This window comes from Mauremys reevesii, linkage group 15 (assembly GCF_016161935.1).
Source record: "Mauremys reevesii isolate NIE-2019 linkage group 15, ASM1616193v1, whole genome shotgun sequence".
In the NCBI taxonomy this organism is placed as follows: domain Eukaryota; kingdom Metazoa; phylum Chordata; order Testudines; family Geoemydidae; genus Mauremys; species Mauremys reevesii.
In genome coordinates this window covers 20393583-20399869 of record NC_052637.1, presented here as the reverse complement: position 1 = coordinate 20399869, position 6287 = coordinate 20393583, and positions in this window count along the sequence as shown.

Sequence of the window (6287 nt, the reverse complement as noted above, 5' to 3'; positions counted from 1 at the left end):
GGCTGTTGCTGCTGGGAGACTTGGGCAGGGCTCCCCCGAAGCAATGATCCAAACCATTCAAGAGGCAAAAGACCTGTTGAAGGATCTTTTAAAACAATCTTTGACCCTCAGCCCTCTCTATGCTTCTTGTTTCTTAAGTCACATGGACTCACGGTCAGCTCTTCGTCCCACCACAGGCACGTAGGTGAGGTTCTCTGGAGCAGCATGGCAGCCCGGGGCATGTTCCATGCTGCAGGAACATACCATGCTCTGAATGCTCAGGCTCTATTTTTAAATGTCCATAACTTTGTTTTTCAAAACAAATGTATTCCAGCCACAGCAGAGGCACCAGGCCTCGCTCAAAATTCTGCCTAGGCCAAGGCTGAGGTATTAAACAAGGTTGATTTGGGATTATCCCAGCTAAAAGCAGCCCCTGAAAACCCCCTAGGTGAGTTTTCTCTCTCTCTTTCTTTTCTAATCACAGTGAGATAACTGGGAAATGCCCCAATGGATTGTTATGAAACTTTAAAAGCACATACTTCTGGACTGGGGTCAATCGCGAGCCAGTCAGCCAAAAAATGTGATTTTTAGAGAAAGCTGAAGTGCCTGTAAATAGGAATTCAGGGTACAAATCCCATTTGGAGATGCAGAGCTCTTGGGATGCTGTAATGTTTTGGGGATTTATGTAGTTATAACCTGCAGGCAGTAGCTCCAACCCCAAGATGATTTCAGGCAGAGAGTTAAAGGCAGTTAACAGACTTAACTGGTAATATAGATGTGCAGCTCATAAAAAGAATTGCACTACAACTAACAATAAGCATTTCTTGCATGCAAGCAGTTGCCTACAGGTAGTGCCCAAGCATGTAAACAAAATGGTTATGTGGTGTGGAGAATGTTAGATCATGTGTTCAGTTCAAGTGATTTGATAGGTAATGGATTCTAGGAGAAGTAAAGCCAGTGGCTGGACATGGGACAGTGATAAGGACTCTGTAAGGGCCCTTTTGGTTGCTAGGAGCCACCCTTCAATGTTTGTTCAAATTCTTGCCCTGGGAGGAGATGGCTGGAGGGGAGAGTTGAGGCTGGTGGGCTGGAGAGGGCTTGGAAGGAACTCAGAATGAGTTCATACATGGGTTTACTTGTAAGTAATAAAGTGAGTTCATTAACTGAGCCTGAGAGGAGCTCTGATTGGTTTTCCCGGCCTCCAAAGAGCACCAACCGTACTATCAGTGAGCTCCTGCTCCTGGGGACAGGGTCCTTGGATTAAGGGAGCAGAGGGAGGGGTGACATGAAGTGTGAAGCTTGGTGTTGGCAGCTGTTACCCGAGCCTGGGGCACAGGAAATGCTGGGTCATGAGACAGTGTCAAAAAATAACATGGGACCAGAACCTCTTCTGTAACTTGGCCCCTTTCCACCCTGAAAAACAGCTGGGTCTCCCCAGCTGGATTCCTGTAGCACTATGACAGCTGGCATATCATAGAGCAGCGGTTCTCAAACTGTGGGTCGGGACCCCAAAGCCGGTCGGGACCCCGTTTTAATGGGGTCACCAGGGCTGGTGTTACACTTGCTGGGGCCTGGGGCCAAAGCCCAAGGGCTTCAGATGTAGGTGGAAGGGCTCAGATTACAGCCCCCTTCCCCCGCCTGGGGCTGAAGTCCTGGGGTTTTGGCTTTGGCTCTCCTGCTTGGGACAGCCGGGCTTGGGCGGGCTCAGGCTTTGGTCCCCCCTCCGGAGGTCATGTAGTAATTTGTCAGAAGGGGGCCACGGTGCAATTAAATTTGAGAACCCCTGTCATAGAGCATATCAGTGGGGATGCTTATGGTCTCTGGCTGACCCAGGGGAACGGAAAGGTGGCTTAGATCCACCTTCTCACCCTACCTCCTCCTCTTTCATCAGTGCCATTGAATGTAAACTCAGTGCAGCTGATGATCTGACCCACAGTGTCTGTCTTTCCTATCTTCTCCAGGCACAATGTGCAATGCAGGGATCTCCAGTCCAGGTGACTTGAGATTAACAGCAAAGGAAGCAAGCACACATATAACATGTCCATGGGAGAGCACAGTGTGTGTGACATGCCTTACTGCACTGCCCCTCTGCTACACTCACACGGATCCCTATACCACATTGTCAATGGACAGAACCGGGTACAGTTTTAGCTGCTTCTACTGTAGGACGGCAGCAAATGACAGGAAACTGACTACGCTCATTCTCTTTGCTTGGGGGCCAAAGCGGGCAGTAAGCCTCTGTTAGCTGCTGATACATGAGGTATGTGCATTTGGAATCTTATTTTCTGTTCGCTCCCCTCAGCTCTAGGGATTAGGAGCTAAAGTGAGTCAGCTGAGGATAACAGAGCTGTGTCCAAGGGCATGAGCAGACAATGGAGAGGAAAAGCTCGCCAAAACATACTCCAGAATGCCAAAAACCCCATAAAGCAGCAGCCGATAGCATCAGTTAAACTTCTTGCCACTGATTTGGAGACTGCTCTTTGCATAAACACACTAGTTCATGCAAAGAAACGTATAGATCCCAACTCCAGTCACTAAAGGACAGGAACTGAATAAATAATAACAGCATTTTCTGATGGAAATGACCTGCAGAAAGAGTGATGCTCATGTTCTTGGAGTAGGCCCACATCATGTCTTTTCCTGGCAGACCTCGAGGCATCAGGCAGTTGCCTGGATTAGGGCATGTACTGGCCTCATCCACCTTCCACAGACACTGGTGTGAATGAGGAGTAACTCCTCTGAAGTCAAGGTTGCACCAACGATGTGAATGGTGAGTGAGGCCCCAGAGTGTGAAAAGCAAAGAGCCTGCACAAATACGCCTTTGAGAGGAGAGTCAAACCCTGCTGGCTTGTACCTGCAGGCGGGAGGGACCTCATTCTTTGCCAGTTGAGAGTGACACTGGATTGTGACTCCCAAGCTGCAGCTGCACAAATCCAAAGGCTGAGGAGAGCGAGGGAGCAGGAGCTCTCTCCGCCCCCTCACACAGCCATGCCTTCCTCAAGAGACTGAACAGCTGATCAGACTCCTCCTGTGTCTTTGATCCAACTTGCTCAGATGTTTTTCAAGCTCTTTATCGTCAGACTCAGACTACAGCAAAGACCCATGAGCAGTGACTGTTCCACAGTGATAGCTGTGCATTGCTGACAGGACTTCCAGGGAGACAGTCCCACCACAGGGAGGGGCAAGGGCATGGGAAAAAACATGGCCACCGTTACCATGGACATCTGGGTTTCAGGACTGAAGCAATCTGCACATTGTTGTGGGTTCATTTCAGCATCGCCCAACTGGAGCCACAGGTCCATGTTCCCTGGAGGAGCTGTTTTTGAGGGGACACCAGGGAAAAAGGCAACGTGGAGGTATTAGGCTAGAAGCAACCGGGCCACATGGACAGAGCAAGGCTCAGGGTTTAATAAAGTGCCACTTGTTCAACCTAACCTGCATCCAGTTTCGCTCTTTGGTAATGAAACAGGTGTGTAGGGCACCAGTGCTGCATTTTGCTGCAGAAGGGCAATTCTCTGCAATGTTAGCTGAGGTCAGATGGCTTCTGAATGTACTATCACAATAAAACACACTGTATGAGACTCACCACACTCACTGGCCACAGTAGCTTACAAGATCAATCCTTTCCCATATACACTCTGCAAAGGCTGTAGGTGCCACTGATTTCTGCTGGACCATCAGGGTTAAAAGGCCTGTAAAAATCTACCAGGGTCACAGCTCAATCCATGCTCTTTTGCTCATTCAAGAATGCAGGGTGACAACAACAGCTTCTTGCAGCCTGTGCACCAGATTCAGAGAATTTAAGGTCAGAAGGGACCACTCTGATCATCCCGTCTGAACTCCGACATCACACAGGCCGGAGAGCCTTCCCCAGCAATTCCTGCAACAGACCCAGCACTCCCGGCTGAGCTAGAGCAGAAAGAGGCAACCAGTCTTGATTTTAAGACTCCAAGTGATCCAAGACAATCCAGCCAGTTCCTAGGTAAATTCTTCCAATGGTTAATTACCCTCACCATTAAAAATGAGCTCCTGGTTTGTCGTTTGAATCCGTCTCGCTTCAGCTTTCAGCCATCAGATCTTGTTCTGCCCTCTATCAGAAATCTTCTCATGAAGGTACTTACAAACCGCAATCAAGCCACCTCTTCACCTTCTCTTGGTTATGCTAACTAGGCTGAGCAGAAGTCTCTCACTCAGACAGGTTTTCCAGACCTCATATCATTCTTGTGGCTCTGTTCTGAACCCTTTACAACAGTAATGGTCTCTTCCGTGCCATAAACAAATATCACTTCTCATTCACAGCATCACACTGATAGTTCATGCTTAGTTGGTTCTCTGCTATGACCCCTAAGTGAGTTGTAAAGTCACTGTTTTCTAAGATAGTCCCCCACCCTGTCAGCGTGACTTGAATTCTTGGTTCCTAGATATGACGTTGCATTTGGCTGTATTAAAATGCTGTTGTTCAAATGAGCCCAGCTTACTGAGCAATTCAGATTGTCCTGTATAACTGAGCTATCATTCATTTTTAGTCCACCAGTTTTTCTGTCAGCTGCAAATTTTACCAGCAAAACTTTGGTATTTTCTCCCAGAGCATTGCTGAAGAGATTGAATAGCATCAAGCCGGGACCAAAACAGTGCAGGGGGTCCCACTAAAAACACCCATGTTGGATGCTCAGGCCACATTAACAATTACATCTGAGAGCTTGCAGCTGGCCAGTTTTCATCTATTTAATAGGGGCTACATTGCCTTTGTATCATGCTATTTTTAATGTGTGTGTCATCTGAGACTAAGCCAAACACCTTTCAGAAGTCAAGTATATTATGTCAAGTTACCTTTGTCAACCAAACGTGTAATCTCATCCAAAAATGTTGTCAAATTAATCTAACAAGACCTGTTGTCCATAAATCCATGCTGACTGGTATTAACTATGGCACCATTCTTCAGTGCTCTATTAAATTAGCCCTAGATCAGCCTTTCCAGGTTAACAGATTATATTAACAGACCTATAGTTTACTCTAGTTTTACTGTTTGCACTCTATAAATATTGGCTTAGCAATAGCTTTCTGCAGTCCTTTGGAACGTCCCCAGTGTTCCAAGGTTTGTTAAAAATCAGCATCTATTATGCAGAGAGCCCCTGGGCCAGTTCTTTTAGAAGTCTTGCGTGCAGATTAACTGGTACTGCTGGTTATGAGCAAAACCCAGAGAAACCATGAAAAGCTAGTGCATGTGCCATTTAAAAAACACCCTACTTCCAGAAACCCACACAGCAAAAGGAAACAGTAAAACTCCTAAAACTCCCAACCCTTTCCCACTCTGAGGGCAGCTGCAGCCAGGGGAGTAGGGCGAAGCATAGCTCTAGTACCGCTCCACACTAAGGAGGGGCCCGGCACTACCACAGATGCACTGTGCTTCTACCTGGATGGTCTGGGGCCTCTTGAGGCCCCACAAATCTTGGGGTATCTGTGGGGCTGAGGCCACACACTCACTTTCTTCAATGAGGATCAAGCCCTGCCCCACAGTGGAAGGACAAATGCAGGGGACTCCATATGGCACCTCACAGACCCATTGCAACCAGGGGTTGTTTTCTGGCCTGAGCAGCGCAGGATGTCATGAAGCTGCCTCATCATCCCTTCCAGCCTTTCAATCTCAGAGCCCAGCTCTCTGAGTCCTGCACATTGTGTCTCCAGTGCCAGCTGTGCCAAGTGGCTGTAAATACTGCTGCCTGCTCTGGTGGGTGTTTACACTCAGCACACACTGGAGTAGGTGACACACACGTGCGGGGCAGGAGAGAGCCAGGATCAGTGAATCCATGAAAAACACATGATGGCAGGGAGACCCAGAACAGGAAAGTAACATGCATTCAAAGCCTGGGAAATGCTGGCTGAGTCTGAGAAGAGCCTGGTGCTATAGTCATTGTTATTACATTATTCTATAATGACATGCGGTTGCAATTACACAGGCAAGTAAATAAAGACCAAAAAGATTTCAAATCAAAATCCATTTGGAGGATAAAGTTGGCTAGTTCACAGACCCACCCCCAAAGAGGAAGGGCTGCTCCCTGGACTGTCAGGGGGGAGGCTTGTGGCCCTGTAGGCCCCTTCTGGGCAGCAGCAGCCAGAAGTTGGCCAGAAATTGAATTTGAACCCACCTAATCTTTTGGGGAGCCCGGAAGGCAGTTTTTGGTGGGACTGGGATAACTGAGCGCTGTCATGGTGGATCCTGGGGCTCTGGAATTGCAGGGAGCCTGATGAAGCTTTGCCCACAGACTGAGCTAGTGCTATGCTATGTCTCCAATAACCACCGGGGAAAA